Below are 20,747 nucleotides of genomic sequence, written 5' to 3' on the forward strand. Positions count from 1 at the left end.
CTGGAGAGAACTCAAGGAGCGGAAGGCCTGCGTTCGGACGCCGAGGTTGCTTTGTTTCTTCTCAATAGCTGAGTAACACCATGTCTACACCGGACGTGAATGTTGTCACGCCACGCGGCAACAGCTAAACTGCTAAAGTCTATCTACATTGGAAGCGATAAAGCGACCATTGAAAATCATTTGAAATTTGTGTCCACATGTCATAAATTGAATGCAGCAGCAGTTTTCTTTCAGGGATTTGTCGTGTCGTGCTGCGCCACGCCGCGCCACATCCAGTGTAGACAGCATCACTGATTATAATGAGTTCTATAGTATTTTGTCATGCCGCGCCGCTCGCGTCCGGTGTAGACACGGTGTAACATTGGTTTTGCTTTGTTTCACAGAACTAATCGTTGCCTGGGTTGCGTAGGTATGTGTGGGGCGGAGCTATCAAAATACGGGCGAGACCCTTTTGGGGTAGGGGCGTGTGGGCGTGTTTGATTTGAAATATCAAGATTGGCTACCAGAAATCACTTACCCCATCTTTAACTTAAATTTAGTGAAGGCGGGAAGGCGGGATTCGCGCTGATAGAAGTGCTCTCTCTCGCGCACGCTTCACTTCTTCAGTTCTCATATGCAGCGATCAGTTCTCAGTGCTCAAATACACACACAGCAGTCCAAATGTCTATCGTGTAGGCTAGAGTATCTCACGTAAATACAGTTGGTTATGGATTAAGTGAACATAAACAGGTGGGTGAAAACTGAACGTGTGTCAGTATTACATGCATGCCTTCAGTCTTAAAGGGACAGCATTCCTAATTAAGTACCTATCCGTGTCATTATTGTTTACCAACAAAAGATGTTAAATAAATGTTAAGTAAACCTACTGTATCTGAAAAATTAGCTTAATTTGTATCTCTTTCGTATTTGTCTTATTGTCTTATTCTGCTTCTTTTTCAAAAATTATAAATTATATATATTATATATGAACAACTATAGTTTTTATAAGTTGCTCCCTTTTCACTACTGTTAAAGGGATAGTTAACCCAAAAATTAAAATTGTCATTTATTCAAGTTTTTCCTAATTCAATCCTTGATTCAAATTTCTCATGAGCTTAACTGATTTGGTCTAAAGAGAGAAGAATTAATGACTATTTTTGTTTGAAGACACCAGAATGCATTGCTTTTGTCAAGCGGCAGCCGATCTTTGCGGCGCCGCATGAAGTCGAACAAGCCTACCCATTTGTCCGGCACCTCGCATACACAAAACAAACGAAATAGAGTTTTATTTTTTTTATTTTTAACAGGTGCTAACATGACTTCCAGTCAAATAGTATGACTAAATAATGCAATTTCATGAATATTTTGCAATATACAGTATATTTAACATGTTGAAGTAGGCTTCTTCCCTGGCTAACTTGGAGGGTATTGACTAGCTGCCACTGTCCTATAGGCTACAGTCTTGTCCTTCAAAATGTGCATCCCTGTCATTGGATTGCAATCGGATAAGGGGCATTTGCATATCTAGTCTCAGTATGGCAGCCGCAGTGGATGGATAGGCTACCAAAATGCAAACTAGCAATCTGAAACAATGGCCTCAGCACCCGAAGGGGTAGGGATAAGGTGACCAGGCGTCTTGTTTTTCCCGGGAGTCACAATTTGTTGTCGATTAAATGTGGGGTATGTATTTTTTCAAAAACGCTTTAGAAAACTGTTTTGGGCCAAGTACCAAAACAAACTTGTAGCCAATCAGCAGTAAGGGGCATGTCTACTCATGATGTGGAGGAGAGAGCGCTCAGTGCACAGGACGGACATTAGCCGAGCCGAGCGATGACGATAAAAAACAAAAAAGGCATGAAGTAGGACCTGTGTAGATATTGGATCAGCTTTCCAGCACTGGAGAGAACTCAAGGAGCGGAAGGCCTGCGTTCGGACGCCGAGGTTGCTTTGTTTCTTCTCAATAGCTGAGTAACACCATGTCTACACCGGACGTGAATGTTGTCGCGCCACGCGGCAACAGCTAAACTGCTAAAGTCTATCTACATTGGAAGCGATAAAGCGACCATTGAAAATCATTTGAAATTTGTGTCCACATGTCATAAATTGAATGCAGCAGCAGTTTTCTTTCAGGGATTTGTCGTGTCGTGCTGCGCCACGCCGCGCCACATCCAGTGTAGACAGCATCACTGATTATAATGAGTTCTATAGTATTTTGTCATGCCGCGCCGCTCGCGTCCGGTGTAGACACGGTGTAACATTGGTTTTGCTTTGTTTCACAGAACTAATCGTTGCCTGGGTTGCGTAGGTATGTGTGGGGCGGAGCTATCAAAATACGGGCGAGACCCTTTTGGGGTAGGGGCGTGTTTGTTTTGGTGATTTGAAATATCAAGATTGGCTACCAGAAATCACTTACCCCATCTTTAACTTAAATTTAGTGAAGGCGGGATAGGTGGAATCGCGCTGATAGAAGTGCTCTCTCTCGCGCACGCTTCACTTCTTCAGTTCTCATATGCAGCGATCAGTTCTCAGTGCTCAAATACACACACAGCAGTCCAAATGTCTATCGTGTAGAGTATCTCACACAAATACAGTCAGTTATGGATTAAGTGAACGTAAACAGGTGGGTGAAAACAGTATTACATGCATGCCTTCCGTCGTAGGGACAGCATTCCTAATTAAGTATCTATCCATGTCATTAATGTTAACCAACAAAAGATGTGAAATAAATATGTTAAGTAAACCTACTGTATCTGAAAAATGAGTTTAATTTGTATCTCTTTCGTATTTGTCTTATTGTCTTATTCTGCTTCTTTTTCAAAAAATATAAATTATATATATATTATATATATTATAATGAACAACTATAATTTTTTATAAGTTGCTCCATTTTCACTACTGTGAAAGGGATAGTTCACCCAAAAATTAAAATTGTCATCATTTATTCAAGTTTTTCCAAATTTAATCCTTGATTCAAATTTTTCATAAGCTTAATTGATTTGGTCTAAAGAGAGAATAATTAATGACTATTTTTGTTTGAAGACTACATATAAAATAGCTACCAAAATAAATGTTGGTAACTGCAGTTTGACTGAAAGTAATGGCTAAAAGTTGACAAAAATGCAATGACTTTTCGTCGACTAAAACTATGAAAGACTCAAATGACTAAAATGTGACTAAGACTATTAAGCATTTTCGTCTCAAGATAAAGACTAAGACTAGGGTGGCCATATGTGCTATTTATACGGGACACGTCCTGGCCATGATTTTTATATTGCCTAAAACATCCAAAGTAGTTTTACCAATAACATGCAGGTATTGTACATGTAGCAGGGTAAGCATTCTATCTGCTTTTGGCCCCAGTTGGGGTGTGATTGGCAGACCAATGAGGTGTAATTATATTCAATTTTTCGATCGCTTTCAATGGTGGTATTTATTGTGTATTGCTTTTAGTAATAGCGATTTTAAAAGCAGGTGTGTGTGAATGCTAGCCGGTACACTGAGCTACGGCACCTGTTGGAGTAACCATTTAGCTTTGCGTTTGGTCTTCGTTCACCTTTCAATCGTAAGTATGCCTCTTCTTTTCTCACACATGGGGTTAGTAGATTTAGCTTAATGCTTTGGTCTTTCTTTGTTAAACGTAAAGGAGGAGTGGAACATCACAATCTCTAAACCCATCTCTTACTGAAGACGCTACCTGTGACGCCACTGCTGTTTTGCTTATGGGTAGTTTTCCTTGGTTTTTGTGATTCCGGACATTTGTGCTCAACCGCTGGCGGCTTTACTGCTAGGCTACTTATGGGTTTTATTTTTGATTGCCTACAGGTTCCCTATTCGCTTTACTGATGCCAGTGCTAGAAGCAGAGCAGTCTTTACGATAGCGATCTAATGTTGGCAGATTGTAGCGGCTCGAAAGCGGGGCCCTTCAGGGCCCTCCGCACAGTGGGCAGGTCCCATGAAGGGAAGGTAGGGGGACAAGGCGGATTTAGCCTCCTAGCATCCCTCAGGAAGCGGATGACCGCGCTGTTTCTGCCCACCGATTGACCCTCAATAGGGGCATGAGAGGCCGCTATAGCCGCCACATAGACTTTGAGCGTGGATGGGGAACGTCCCTTATCCAGCAGCTCTTGTAGAAATGAGGGGGTCTTTGCTGCGGTTTAGACACCAAGCGGAGAAAATGAGTGCCACATACATAATCGACCAAATGTGGCACGTCGTGTGCTGCACGTGAGAAGGTGAGAATGATCAAAGCGATGCAAATGCGCGCACGTGTTTGTTTGTTCGTTCGACTTGAAGCTGTGCACTGATCATTGTATGACACCAAAGTACTGCGAGAGCAATTTAAAAGCATAAGGAGCCATCTGGTCTGCTCTCTATAGCTCTCGTGAAATAATGCCATACAACGTTCGATCTACACATTGCTTACAGCCAAAATGTACGGGAACGAGTACTACGTCTGCTAGACGCATATGGGAAAAAAGCCTTTTTCTTCATTGGTTCGTGCAGTGCTTAAAAAACGAACCAATGGCTAGGCAGCGGAGCTGCACGAGCCTATGGCGACGAAGCCAGCCAAACCCCTACAGGTTCCCTATTCGCTTTACTGATGCCAGTGCTAGAAGCAGAGCAGTCTTTACGATAGCGATCTAATGTTGGCAGATTGTAGCGGCTCGAAAGCGGGGCCCTTCAGGGCCCTCCGCACAGTGGGCAGGTCCCATGAAGGGAAGGTAGGGGGACAAGGCGGATTTAGCCTCCTAGCATCCCTCAGGAAGCGGATGACCGCGCTGTTTCTGCCCACCGATTGACCCTCAATAGGGGCATGAGAGGCCGCTATAGCCGCCACATAGACTTTGAGCGTGGATGGGGAACGTCCCTTATCCAGCAGCTCTTGTAGAAATGAGGGGGTCTTTGCTGCGGTTTAGACACCAAGCGGAGAAAATAGACGGAGCTCTAGCCTCCGAAATTGTGTTTAAGACTCGCTCTGGGAGGCACGAAGGCTCCCGTCGAGCGGCCAGAGGTGCAGGGATGGCCTGCCAGGCCTCGGCCCACGTGGCGAGGGCTTGAATTAACTCGGGTGACTGGCCGCACGGGGGCAGAACACTTACGTGAAAATGTTTGTGTTTTATTTTTCCGCTATCACAGCGGTTAAATGCTTGGGCACATGAACGGACCCGTTGTTTGCACAAAACACATTTCCCTCTGCACCTGGAGTTGAACGGGGTGTCAAGAGGTGTAAGAGAGGCTGCTTGATCTGACCCTGTCCTCTTCCTCTCTCGCAGATCAGGATGACGCCTGATGCGCCGTGTCCAACGCAATCTTGGGTCCCTGGCGCTTAGGAAGAGGGTAGCATTTGGTCGTCACAGATACACAGATATGCTGCAGTGAGCACGTAACACATTTCTGCAGTTGAACAACTAGACATATAGAACCCAGATTTCCCAAAGCAGATCTAGACAGGTGGTGCTGGGAAGGAAGAAGGTGTCAGAGAGAGAACTCTTGTAACAAGCTGCAGTGAGACCAACTTATCAGCAAAGGAATATTCAAGGCAAAAGTGTTAAAAGTGAGAGTGAAAAAAGAGAGAAAAAGATATAAACTGATTAAGAACAGATTAAGGACCTGTTAGCTGACACCATGGAATATTTATTGTGACAAGCTAGCAGGCCAAAGACCTATCAGCATGCACCATGTAAAATTTTATTTAAAAAAAAAAAAAAATATATATATATATATATATATTTATAAATATATATATATATATTTATAAATGAAAGAAAAATAATTTTAGTCATATATAATTATTTACCATGTTGTTATGGATATGACAAGTTAGTTTGGTCGCAGTGGACTAGATATGCTTATGCTGCTGATACATAGCAAGTACAAAGCTGTTAACACATGCACAGACATGCACCAGTTAGCAGGTCAACATGCTGCTGTGGTTGCAAAAATACACTCTTGAACATAAAACACAACTATCACCACCCCCGCTCTAGAGAGCCATGTCATCAATATGCACCTACTATATCTAGAGTCTGAAAAAATACTTATAGCAAGCATTTGATCACAAGAATCACTTAATAACAGAATCTAGAGTTGTTTTTGTTAGTTTTTTTGTTTATTTGAGATTAGTTTAAAGAACATTTGGTCTTTAGAATAGATTTATATTAATATGATTAGTAGTTTATGAATAGCTTACTGGAAAATGACCAGAAATGATGCATGACTTCTTAAATATTACAAGTAGAGGGAGCAAGCAAGCTGACTGGCTAGCAGAAGTCAAGGACCTATCAGTTTGTACCATGTAGCGTTAGATTGAATGTGCATATTATGTAATTTACATACTGTATATAATAGTTCTTTTTTTAGTTGGATATTATTATATGGTGTTATACTGGAAAAAAAAGAAAATTGTACCCTGCCATTGTAGAAATGCTCTAATTGAACTATTATATGTGCTATTCAGCCATGGTTCTTCATTGTTATTCCAGAAGAGAAAGAATTCAGTAATGGGAATTGCCCCCCCAAAAAAAACGGTTATGTGAGCTTGATGTCAGTCCCTAGAGGTGACCTCCTCTAAAATAAAATAAAATATTTTATATAAAATAAAACCACATTCATTAGGCTTCTGATGTGACTGGGACCTTTAACTTTTTTGAGTGTACATGAGTTTACATGTTCAAAATTAAGTACTACAGTATTATTAGTCCTTACGAGTATTATCACTTTTAATGCTACACAGAAATAAAAGACTCCTTGACTCTGTTTCTAAAACACTGCCCTCCAAACGACACAGATATCAGTTTACATGACCATACATGAGATTGAAACACCAGGGGCAGTTCTAGATCATTTAACAAACATTGTAAAGTACTGTTTAATTTGTATCATTGTATCTAAGGTCTTTCTGAGGGCTAAGCCCCCCTGAGGATGGTCTTCTAGGTAGGTTTCTTAAAGGGGTCATATGATGCGATTTCAATTTTTCCTTTCTCTTTGGAGTGTTACAAGCTCTTGGTGCATAAAGAAGATCTGTAAAGTTGCAAAGAAGTCTCAAATCCAAAGAGATATTCTTTAAAAAAGTTAAGACTTGTCCACGCCCTCCTAAAACGCCTCGTTTAAACATGCCCCCACATCACTGTGTGGGAAGATTTGCATAACGCCGCCCAAATGTTCACGCAAAGAAAGAAGGCGTAACTTTTATTCTCGCTGTAGTATTGTTGTTGCCGCCAGCGCCATGTTGTGGAGATGCTGTTTGTTTAGTTGTGAAAGTGAAACTACTTTGTTTGGCCTTTCAAAAGAGGACTAGAGCTGATCCGTGCTGGTCGCTGAGGAAATACATCAACTTCGCGCTGTGGATCGCTGGATCGGCTTTCACCGTGGACGAAGCGAGTTCTCAAGCTCGTCGTGTGTGACGCTGTGTGACGCATTTTATGGAAGATTGTTTCCTGAACCTGCAGAGTAGCATACAATGGGTCTGTGCTCAAAGGCTGTTCTATAAAGTGGGGCAGTTCCAAATTTGCAAGAACAGTCTTCTGACTCACAGCCTGTAAGTACATTTTTTATATTTAAAGAATTTGCCATTGATGATCCAAACATGAGTAGCGCTTGAGTAGCGATACGCAACGCAACGCGTAAAAACACAGTATACAGTAAGTCATTATAATCAGTAATTATGTCCCCACTGGATGCAACCAGTGTTGGGAGTAACGCATTACAAAAGTAACGATATTACAGTAGCATATTACTTTTTGCTGTAACGCAGTAATATAACGCATTACTAATAAAATTTGGGTAATATTATTACTCGTTACAATCTCAGTAACGCACGTTACAACAACATATTTTAACTCAAAATTAAGTGGTGAATTTATTTACCAACACCGCAAAACAGCACCAGACAATAAATTCCTCGGGTAAAATATTTAGTCTATTTCCTGTTGCTGTAATTCGATGGTTGAGATGACTCTGAGACGGATTCTACATTTGTGAGATGGGTATACTGCGGGCTTGGAGAAGAGAAAGAATGCGGCGGACGAGCAACAAATTAAGTTTAACTAAAAAATAACAATCTGTTTTTATTAAATCATAAAATGAATTAATACTCACAATATATATTGACTTAAATAATTAACAGATTAACAAAACGAAAGAAAAAAGATTTTATGTCTTTTAAAAAGTAGTAAAATATGCTGCTGAGTTTTGGTTCATTTTTGTGGTGCAGTGCTCTGCAAAAGTTCACGGAAAGGAAACCGAGATGACAAGCGCATCCTAAAATAAAAGTAAACACATTGCAGTTTTGAAGGATCTGTATGACCAGAAATTTCGGAGTATTTTATGTTTCCGCTGTTCGATCGTGCCGGCGCCTCACACACAAACATACAGCATTGCAAACGTTGCAGCCGTTCATTATCAGATTAAAATACAGTCAACCAAATATAGATACACTGGTAATTAAAATCGTCCATACAATCCGTGTCGTTCAGCCTGAGCTTGGGCCAAGCACATATTTTTTCATATGAAGAGTGTGATTTTTTTTTTGTTGTTGATGCGGAAAGCCGTTAAGTACAAAAGCATTGGTTTACATAGTAAATAATAGTTTAGCATTCAAATACATCGCAAATATAGAAACATGGATTCGTGCCGAATGATAGAGGTAGACTGCGTGAGAACAAAGGCGTTTGCTTTCAATTTAGCTTTAAATTAATTAGTTTTGGCTTGTTTAGCAATTTATATTTTTCATTCTTGTTTTGTTCTGAATAGGCTACAGTTACATTTAAAGGATTTGTTGTGGAGTGAGGAGAACTAAAATAGCCTAGACTTGCTATTGTGTTTATTGCTTGTTCATTAGGGCCTATATAGCAACAAAGGCGTTTGCTTTCAGTTTCGCTTTAATTAGTTTTGGCTTGTTTAGCAATTTATATTTTTCTTTCTTGTTTTGTTCTGAATAGGCTACAGTTACATTTAAAGGATTTGTTGTGGAGTGAGGAGAACTAAAATAGCCTAGACTTGCTATTGTGTTTATTGCTTGTTCATTAGGGCCTATATAGCATTCTGCTTTATTTACCGCTATTATTTCTGAATGTAATTGCGGTTTGTGCTTGAAAGTGAAAGTAACTCAAAAGTAGTGCAACACATTACAATTCAGAGTCAAGGCGGATTTATCCAGTGAGCCCGTCTCCTCCCTTGCACTCATGTAGGAGGATTCATTGGAAATTATGACCCGTGCCACTGTTAGACTTAACTTAACTTAACTGGGAAGTCGTGGCCTAATGGTTAGAGAGTCGGACTCATAACCCAAAGGCTGCAGGGATTGTAGGTGGGGGGAGTGAATGTACAGCGCTCTCTCCCACCTTCAATACCACGATTGAGGTGCCCTTGAGCAAGGCACCGAACCCCCAACTGCTCCCCTGGAGCATAAATGGCTGCCCACTGCTCCGGGTGTGTGTTCACGGTGTGTGTGTGTTCACTGCTGTGTGTGTGCGCACTTTGGATGGGTTAAATGCAGAGCACTAATTCCAAGCATGGGTCACCATACTTGGCCACATGTCACGTCACTTTCACTTTCACTTAAATTGGGCAGTAGAGAAAGAGGAATCTGCTCCCGGCAGACTTGATGAATGCTTCTGTGCAGGTCTTAAATGCACCCCTCCTGTGAGCCTTACATTTCTTCCTGATCTCCATGAGAAAGTATCGAGATTGTGGAAGAAACTGTTTTCTGTTCATGTATATGATAACTCTGCATCAAATTGGCTGAGCATGGGCATGTGAGGACGCCCCATATAGAGGAATTGCTTGCCGTTGGTGCAGCGTGATATTGATATGCTTTCTATTTATTAAGGGCAGGCACGGGTAAAGAGCCTAAGCTTTACTACTTCTCGTATTCCCCCTTTTATCTGCGATATTTGAAAAATGTTGTTTAGAAGTTACTCAGACCGACTCAACAAAAAATGTGTAGCCAATCAGCATTAGGGTCATATAACGTTGGAGGAGAGAGAACAAACAAGAGACAGTTTTAATGAATATGACTGGAAATTCAGCTCCATACGTGAGTAATACTGGTTTTAAATGTCATTGATTGTCTGGAGCTGCCGTGCTGTTGGCAACAAACAACAAACTCTTGTTTGTATTTACTATTGTGTACGTTCATTTTTGTGTGTCATTCGTTCATCATCTGCGCTTTATTTTTCGTGAAGCATTATTTTGTTGCGTATCTGCTTATGGTTAACAGACATCCACTCTTGCATTCCCTGTGTAATGGAGACCAGGTAGTGATATTTGTGCAGCTAAACCCCTGATTTCAAGAGGTGCGCTGACTACTGTTAGAGAATGTGGTGTTTAGCGTAATTTTTTTTGTGCATTCACTGTGCATACCAGCAATCAGAGTTCAAGACTGACTCGGAGCAGGGCGGTTTTGGAGGCGGAGAAATGAAGAGAGGGGTGTGTTTGTTTGGGTTGATATCAAATATCAACAATGTCCAGCAGTGTTTTGAAAAATCGCTTATTGCCCCTTTAACACTAGAATCGCCAGGGGTCGCTGTATACCTAAAAGCGCCAGCGGGTAAATTTTACCCACGCACATGACAGCTGTTTTTGAATGGCTAAAGAACATATTATTTCACTGTATTATGCTACTGTCTTCACAAAGAAGTGTCTAGAGTCATGACATGATTATGTCTAGTCATCAACTATATTTTTGTCCTGTTGTTTTATGTTCAAGGCTTTTATATGCAGGCTACGCTAGTCACGTTTCATAACGGTCAATATTAAGCTAAACAAGGCTGCACTGACAATGAGAATTAGAAGGAAGTAAATACATATTTGGGTGGTGTAATAGGCTATTATAATACAATGTCATTAATCAATATATTAAGATAACCTGTTATTTAAATGACTAAAATAGCCTATAGACAATAATGCGCAATAATAGGCCTAATTCACCACATTGCATAGGATGATGCGATGACAAATTCAAGCGCACAGCTTCACCTAATTAATTATTAGTTTGTTTAGATATATCATTTATAATTTGAATTATACAAGAAGAACACCAATAAACTTCGGGTAATCAAAAAAAATTTTTTTTTGTCCAAGTTATTTTATCCATTTGCTACATCAGATCGGATTTTTTTTTCTTCAGGAAACAGGCAGACTAGAATAAATAGAAACACAGACACAAATGTTACCGGCCTCAGACCTAGGGGATATCTGGGCCAGCAGCAAATGATACACAGGCGTTATGCACAGTGGCTCGATGAATAAACTGTGAAAAACACGAGAGGACAGAAGTTACGTCTTTCCACAGCGGCAGTCAGTTTACTACTGAGCCCGCCGACCAAGGGGAAGTAAATCTCTCACGTCTTTCACTAATGCCCGATGCGCCATCTATTGGCATGGCGGTGTAATGCCACAAAGATATACTGTTTTACCTTAATTAGAAAAGTTCTCATTTTGTAAAAATAAAAACAGGTATACATAAATACACATATATTGGGAGGGTCACTGTTTTCAGTAAACTCATAAATGGCATTTTCTCAACCCATTACACTCTCCCCTGCTTTTAGAGATGTCTCCACACATCTAGAACTAACCAGTTAGGTAATTACAGTTGTCACAAAAAGTGAACTATAAGGTTGTTGCTCATGGTATATATGTGCATGTTTTAGAATGTCAAGTGCCTTCTATTCTTTCATGACTTTATCATTTTTTTTTTCTTAGAATGCCCATACTGCTGGCACTGGGTAGTGGTGTATGTCAGGTAGTACAGGGTAAGTCTGGACTGGGTAAATAACACAAGCATGCATCACGTTAGCTCCTGGTCTCCAAGCTTGGTATGTGGGTTGGCCCATCTGATTGTATGTTAACACCTCCTTTGGCTTTACTGCATGTGTAGACCTGCGCAGGATGACGTCTTCCTCATTTACAGGCTGTGCAACCTGCTGTACTCCTAGGTCAGTATCCTCATCACTTCTCCTAGCCATGCCATCATCCAGTTGTTCCTGAGGTTCCACAGATGGCAACAGGTCAGCTGGTGCTTGTTCTGGTTCTGGTGTCACAAACTGGGTGTGCTGCTCGCACGCCTCAAGGTTATCAGGCTCTGCTCTATGGCGTACCGGGCGAAACTCTGGTGCCGCTACTCGAAGATAACTGTGTGGCTCACCATGGGACTGTTTGATTACGACTTTCTTTCTTTCATATACTGGTACAGGTCTTGGATTACATGCATATCCTTCCTCATCCCAGGAATCACTGGCTTCATTCTCCAAGGTATCAGACATTTGAGGCCAGCTGTTCATGGGGTGACAGGATGCTTTACTTATCTCCCCACCATCAGACTCTCCATCGCTCATGGCATTTAGTAAATCGCCTTCTTTTACTCAATTTATCTTTATTTATGAAACTGATAACCGCTAATTCAGTGAGTGAAAGGCATTGCCTAGCAATGTACTGTTAAAACATAAGCGCGAACGAATCGCTCCATTTAACCGGTTCTTCTTAGTGAGCCGGTTGAACCAGTTCACCAAATCGGACTGAATTGTTTGAAACCGTTCGCGTCTCCAGTAAGCATTAATCCACAAATTACTTAAGTTATTCACTTTTTTAACGTGGCTGACACTCCCTCTGAGTCGAAATAAACCAATATCCAGGAGTAATTCATTTACTCAAACAGTACACTAAGTGAACTGCTGTGAAGAGAGAACTGAAGATGAACACGAGCAGACCAGCATGTGTGCAGCGAGCCGGATAGAACGTACACGCCCACTGCTGGAGCGGTTCTCGTTCTCGAGTCAAGAACCGGTTGCATCGGTTCTCAGATCACCGGTACACTCAACCGAGAACCGTTTCTTTTGGACACGTCCGAATTGAGAACCGATGAGCTGATTCTCGTTCTCGAGTCAAGAACCGGTTGCATCGGTTCTCAGATCACCGGTACACTCAACCGAGAACCGTTTCTTTTGGACACGTCCGAATTGAGAACCGATGAGCTGATTCTCGTTCTCGAGTCAAGAACCGGTTGCATCGGTTCTCAGATCACCGGTACACTCAACCGAGAACCGTTTCTTTTGGACACGTCCGAATTGAGAACCGATGAGCTGATTCTCGTTCTCGAGTCAAGAACCGGTTGCATCAGTTTTCGGATCACCAGTACACTGAACCGAGAACCGTTTCTTTCGGACACGTCCGATTTGAGAACCGATGAGCTGATGATACTGATTCAGTTGAAGATTCTGTTAGGTTATAGGCCAAAGGGGTTTGTCAGGGAAGTTGGACAATAATTAAGACTCTATGTATAATAGGAATAAGGGATGATTTATGAAATACCTGTACTGTAATTATAGTTAATGATGACACATTCACAAATTGAGTTTGTAGTAAATAGAACATGAACACGAGTAGAGCAGCTGATGATATACTGAACGTGCGTGCAGCGTAGGCTACCTGTTAGAGCGGTTCTCGTGTCTGAAAAATGATGCAACCGGTGTTGTGCCGAATTCTGCACCCCTGCCAGATTATGCACCCCCTCGTTGAAGTCGCTACCTGATTGCCTAATCCTAACCCCACCCATAATCCTAACCCCTCCCCCACACCTACTCCTAAACCTACCAATACTAGGGCATGCATAATCTGGCAGGGTGCAAATTTCGGCACTACACCGGTTGCATCATTTTTCAGATCACCAGTACACTGAACCGAGAACCGTTTCTTTCGGACACGTTCGATTTGAGAACCGATGAGCTGATGATACTGCGCATGCATGATTCAGCGTGAAGCTACCGAACAGATTGCCTACTATGACTAACCAGCCTGGTCTCATGTTTATACGTAGGTATTACTACGTAACATTTACAAGCACAAAACTTACATTTTTGTACGTTTTTATTAATGCTAAAACGTACAATTTAGACGTATTTCAACGTTTAAAAACGTACAAATATTTACGTACCTTTTATATCATTAAGATATTCGTATCAATGCATTTTTATAATTTTATCAATAAGCGATTTAGACTTTTAGACCCCTTAACCTACCTCCAAACCTAAACCTACCCATTTTACAGCGAATATGCATTTTTATAATTTTATTAATACGCAATTTAGATTTTTAGACCCTTTAACCTACCCCCAAACCTTAACCTACCCATTTTATAGCGAATAAAAAAAGGATATAAAACGCAAATGACCGAAATATGCAGGAAAATAACCATTTTAGTAACAATATAGCATTAAAATATTTTTATAGTCTCTAATCCCACTCCTACTTATAAACCTAAACATTTATGTACAGTATAAAAAACATGACAGACAGATAAATGCAATTACAATAATTTATTTATTGCAAAAATGTTACTGTAATCCAAATGATGCGTTGCACCCGCAGTCCTCTCTGGCGGAATACATATGACAACTAAAAACTAATAAAATTAATGCCGCGATTTCAATATTAATAAGGATTAATTTTTAGGTGTCGTCAATAGGCCTACGTCAATTTTGTACGTTTAAATGCTGAAAATACGTCAGTATTGTACATTTTAGTGCCTGTAAAAACGTAAGTAAATGTACGTTTCATAGAACCACGTTACGTAAAATACATACAAATTATCATGAGATCACGTTGGACTGACACAGCACGTCTCTGAACTGAACTGGTTCTTTTGGACAACTGATTCTGTGCTAATGTTATGAGCGCGGCGGGTAAACTGAAGACTTGAATGAAGGGCAATCTGGCGAAACGTAAGTTTATTTAATAACAAATACATCGCAATGGATTATGTATAGTAAGTAGATTATTGTTTCTGCGCTGATGACAACTAATTTATTTACTTTATATCTTCAAGACTTAAATCCTTGTATGCACATCACTGCCTGTTACTGTATTTGGGTGCTTAGTTGCAAAACTTAATTGTAAACTTTTCAGATCATGATTATGATGTTTTAACTGACTGAAGTTATGATTACTGACTTTATATATTTGAATGTGTTTTTCATCCCGGCCCGGGACGATAGACTTGATATCATTACGTCATTGCAAATGACGTCATTACGTTAGGTCGTAAAAGAACCGATGAACCGGTTTTTTGAACTGGTTCATTGAAACGAACTGTCCGAAAGAACCGGTTCGTGGAAAAGAACCAGACTTCCCATCACTACACGAAAATGACAGCCTCGAACATACAGGCATTATATAGTGGGTAAATTTGACCCGCGCTGGCACTTATAGGCATAAATGCCCCGTTTTTTGATCTGGTTTTATCTAAACAGTTTTTAACAACAGGGGATTGTAAATCACACAATTTTAGTAAAAGTCAGTGACTGTGAGACTTGAATGTTTTATTAAAAATCTTTTATGTACGTTTCAAATACAGCCACGGGTAAAATTTACCCCTTGGCGGTTCTAGTGTTAATAGTATCCATTCTCTACCTGTAGTTAATAAGTGCAGAAAGGGAGATAGGCCAATCATGCCTTTTACGTTCCATTCCCTGATCTGCCGTTCTCTTGGTGGATGTAGCACTGATGTGCTTCTTTTGTATCACTGTTAGTGTCCCCCTGGTCTATCTGTTACTCTCCTCTAATACAACAAGTACAGAGGTAGTATCTATGTGCTAATGGACAAATGGACATGTACGGATGAGGAGAGTGTGCATTACTGCCACTTGCATCCCACTTCCTCATCTGTTGCATCTTCAGTATGTACCTGGAAGTGATAGTGTGGACATGGTGGGAACTATGTTAACACCTTTCCTAATGGTTCATTAGGAGTAACAGAATGACAGAGTATAAAAAGTGGACATAGTTGCATGAGCGGCTGACTCTCTGTCCTCCCATCAGCACTTTGGCAGAAAGTGAATATGTGTCTACGTCTCCTAGCTAGAACTCTAGGAATACACAACCATCAGCCAATGAGGGCCATTTGGTAGAGAGTAACTGAGAGAGGTACTACAGCTCCTCACTCTCTCAATAGCCCCTCCAGTTTACACTGGAGGTAGTCCAGCCCATTCCCTAGGACACCTGACTAACAGGTGAAGCACTTCCCTAGGGTTTCTGTGGCAAAATCTTTCAACAGAAGTAAGAGGTGTCAGCTAGCATTGTTCTTGGTTCTTGCTGATCGACGATGGAAGAGCATAAGAGTGTAGAGCTGCTGTAGGCAATTCACTCTCTGTGCTCATTTGCTAGATCCCCTGAAAGTACTTTTGCAATTTCGAGGAGACTTGAGGGTAGAGCAGACAGTTGAAAGATGTAACCAATGTGCTAAAACCCAGGCAATTAAAGTACAAAGAATTTAATGTCATTATAATGTCTTGTATTGGCTTGGTAAACTTGCACTTAACTATTTTCAAGGGCTTCCCCCTAATAGTCAACTAACTGTTTGTCAACAAGAAGAGGCTTGGTCGATCAAAATTTTATTAGTTGCTTAGTGGCAGGAAAAAAAATCCACAGAAAGTGGCAAAGTCACGTAGTCCATGACGGGCAGATTATTAACAGTTGGTCAGGGTAGTAATTACAGTACATCGGTCGGGACAAGCAAACGTTTATTTCGTTCATCAACCTCAAAGGTGGCTTATCATATGAAACACATAAGTAGTAACATCATTACATGGCTGCTTGCTTTCATTTTAACATAGAAAAATGTGCACTATTCAAGTGTTTGTGCAGAGTGCGAAGTTGAACAGTAGCATGCTCACTGCATGACAGTTAACTTGGAGGTGCCGAATGGTTGAGAATGAAAATTGGGTTGACATCAGTATTTGATGCCAATTTGACGTTGACTTAATGTTGGATTTTGGTCACACAACCTAAAAACAACAAATATCAATGTCAGCTGACATTGGTATTGGACATCAAATTAACATTGACATTAGATGTTGAATTGACATTGAATTTTGGTCACCTGACGTCACAACCGAAATGTAACAAAATATCAACGACTTATGACGTTGTGTGCCAGCTGGGTATTCAGTTATGGCACTACGTACTTGTTTCTAAGATATCCATAAACTGTGACTTACTGTTGTAAACTCAGAAAGTGATTCAATGATGTCAAGGCTATAATCTGTTTGGTTTAAGAGGCACACATTATCCTAGATGACAGTTATGCTTTCTCCAGCTTGGTATGTTCTCATGTAACAAAATCTCTGCTTGTAAATTTTTATGAAACAAATGATAAATATTTAATAAGATTTAATCACTGAAAGATTTGTTTTGTTGGTTTCAAAATAATTTCTTTAAAAATGCTTTACATTACATTAATGCTCCAAGGAACAGATTTACTTACAGCATTTGGCGTCAAACCAGACTCTCTTGCATATGTGATTTTAGGGGTTTCTCTTAAAAATTACAATTTATGGGAGGAGAGTAGGCTATTTAAATCAATCACGCAAGGTAATTTACTAAGTTTGGGGTAGTCAGCTTATGGTATTTGCACCATTATTTAATGCTAAAAAACTTTTAGTTTAAAACGTTTTAACCTATTTTGCACCTGTGTTGTTACTGTAGATTACATGCACCTGATTATGATTGGCTATGCTCGTTTGGGACTGTACATGTCACAAATCCGGTCCGTGGCTTTCTGTCCGATTGCCACCAGAGGTCGCTCTTCCATCTTATTGACTCTCACACTGCACAGACTGATATACTATAACCTGGACTACATTTCCCATCACCCATTGCACTAATGACACACACAGCTGTAACCAATCTAAACTTTATAAGCCATGGACTTCCTCCTTCAAATCGCTGAGTATTGTAAGCGCATATCGCTACCCTAGCTGATAGCTACTTTACGGAGCCTGCTCTAGTTTTCATAGTCTGGTCATTGTCATTGTCTTGCCTTGCCTGCTTTCCCGTGTTCGGATTATTGCCTGAGTATTTTGGATTACCCTTTCGTCTTGTCTTTTGAATTATGTTTGCACCTTGCCTGGACTATTGCTCGTGTTCCTCAGATTACCCCTCTTGTCAAACCCTCTGGATTATGTTCGCCATCGATCGACCCATGCCTGTTTAATGGATTACTCTTGTGTCTTGCCTGTGCCATATCTTTTTGCTGGTGTTCGACCCTGCCTGTTTCTGACCATGTCTTCTAATAAAGCTTTGCAAATGGATCCGCACGTCTCACGTCTCGTTCACCCCATAACAGTACACTAATTTGCGCTGCTATTTGTAGATTCCGTTATTCATCATTATGGAAATACGCTGGCTCCATCTGCGTTATTTTATTTTCACATTATTAGTAGATTTTCATTGTTATTAGAATTTTCCACTCCTATTGCCACTTTTATGGGATTGCACTCTAGCACTTATTTGCAGTTAGAAATTTGTCTAGAAAATATGGCCCCAGATATTTCTAGGTCTTCTGCTGTGCTTGAAGTTCTGTTCTGCATCAATTTTAATAAACTTCACTGTATCACAAATATTGTCAATTAGTAGAAAAAAGAGGAAACAGGCAAGGACTGTGTGATGATGGAAGAAGCAAAAGATTAATAGGTGGCTAGTGAGTTAGTCCAACTCTGTGGTATTTTGGTCAAGCTACAGTAGCTACCCCACTTCATTCTTGTATGTCTGCAATCCAAAGAGGCTTCTTTTTTTACACTAGTTCCTACAGTAGGTAGGGTAAAATAGCAGGCTAATGTAACTTTTTGTTTGTATGGCTAATAGTTTGTGCACAGACATAACTAAATTTAATAATAAATATGGGTGTTTTGATGTTTCACATTGTTTAAATAAAAACTTCATATCAAAAACATAAATTCAGTAACCAGACTTGGATAACCAGAGATACTGAACACAGACCACTTGACGAGATATCCAACGAGAGGTGCTGAAGCCTAGTATATCACCAACATATTAGTAAAATGATAAAATCTGTTCTAATGGCAGTACTGACCTTTGCAGACCAGGCCCTCCTTCGTCAAAGCCTGCTTGCATACTGCACAACTCTTGGCCTTTTTAAAGGTCTTAGCCTTGAAGGTGTGGGAATGAACAGCCTCAAAATCTTCTGGCTAAAGAGGCAAAGAGGGAGAGAGTGTTAGAATGCATTCAATTAGCTAAACAAGTCCTTCATTGTTTTAAGTCTTACAAAAATGTCACAGATAATTTGAAGTAATGGTAGACTTGTATCGTTTTATTGTTTCATTGTATGACAGAAAGGAAGTCAACATTACTGTTCCACATACATAAACATAGTAACTGTTTCACACACACACAAACATAGTACACATGTATTAAGTCCCTGTGTCGCAAAGCCATTTGGTCAAGGTAATGAAAAGTGTGATCCTCAGCATTTTCAGCTGTACTATCTCCCTAAATCTTAATGGCTTTTGTCACACATTGACAAGACCATTAAGCACAGGACAGCACAGCCTGGCATGGTGACCTTGGCTGTGGAAAACCAGAAGGTTGGCTGGACACTCATTGGACATTCACTAAAATACATTTTTGCTTAACATAGGACCATCAAGCATAGCATTTATTCAGAATGTATGCATCATCATGGGTCCAAACACATGTGTGGAGAACATTACTAAATAAGCCATATCTACAAAAATGGATCCTGTGTATGCTATGCATACAGTTGTTTTGATGTCAAACGGTCAAACACAGCAAAACACATTTAACTTTTACCTTTTTTCTAGTTAATTGGGCAAATGGCATAGGAGGAGTTAAAAAAAAGGTTTTCAAGTTCACAATGGCAGACAATGTTTCTTGAACAGTAGAAAACCTCCAGGCATAGTCAATTATTAAAAGAGGAATTTAGATTCTAGGCCAGTACACAGTGTCATTCAGGCATCCTGCATGTATATCGAAAGTTTCAATACTTAATATTGCTAGTTATAGTTTCAAGACAATGATTCATTGATTAACTGGCTGCTAAAGTTTAACCTGATTTTTCAATCAAGTAGTTGAGAAGTAATTTTTGTAGCACCCCCTAAGACAAAAACTGGTAGAGTTTGCATCAATATTAATTAAAGGAATGCCATATGAGTAAACCAAATGTGATGTCAAGCCAAAGCTCTGTGCTCAAACTATACAGTTCATTTGTCGTGCTGCAAAACTTGACTGCTCACAATATACATGCGAAATAAACATGTGGGACCCCCTAAATCCAGAACTGTGTGGCCTCCATCGCTTCTGCCCAAACCGCATGCCATATCTCCATGGTTTTGCTTATGTTTTCACACAGGCGCTGTGAGGGGAAAAACACTGCTTCAACTGTCCGGTACTCTCACGAAGGGCAACCAAAATTTCTGACAGAATTCCATCAGATCATCTGATTACCGCTCGGGAGATGCTAATTGCTTCTCGTACTCCCTGTACACTGCACGTCAAAAAATGCACAAAGTTGAAATTTGGCACAAAAAAGAGCTGCACGAGTCAGAATTTGGGTCAAAATCAGATGAAAATCACACAGTGTATGCCCAGCCTTAGTTACCCTCATTAGTTTCTATAGTAATTCATTAGCTCCTCCCTATTCTTGTTAGTGTCACGTGGCTGTGTCGAGGAACTTTTATAATCTTACGAGCTTTTATAATCTTTTATAAGCTTTTATAATCCGCAAGGGTAATATCCAGACAGGGCAGGTAGCTACACACAAGGTTAGACACTTTCAATCAAGATCCAACAAACACACACTGAACAGACAGGAACTTAAATACACAGGCAAATGAGGATAATAGAGACGACACAGGTGAACCAAATGTCCCGAGGCGGCAGATGGTCGTCGACTGACCAAGGCGGAGCCGGAGGGATGAGGGAGCCCGGCGGGGCTGGTGACCTGACAGGCCATG

General features: G+C 40.5%; 1 protein-coding gene across 1 annotated transcript in view; it reads right to left on the reverse strand.

The window, feature by feature from the left end:
* tns1a (tensin 1a) overlaps positions 1 to 18,958 on the reverse strand; it is a 60,666-nt gene extending 41,708 nt beyond the window's left edge. The window contains exon 1 of the mRNA XM_016273631.1: positions 18,848 to 18,958. The gene's annotated coding sequence lies outside the window, so the exon portion shown is untranslated. The remainder of the gene's footprint in view (positions 1 to 18,847) is intronic.
* Between the last annotated feature and the right edge of the window lie 1,789 nt (positions 18,959 to 20,747).

The sequence above is a fragment of the Sinocyclocheilus grahami genome, unplaced genomic scaffold (genome assembly GCF_001515645.1).
Source record: "Sinocyclocheilus grahami isolate Dianchi unplaced genomic scaffold, SAMN03320097.WGS_v1.1 scaffold80.1, whole genome shotgun sequence".
Lineage (NCBI taxonomy): Eukaryota > Metazoa > Chordata > Actinopteri > Cypriniformes > Cyprinidae > Sinocyclocheilus > Sinocyclocheilus grahami.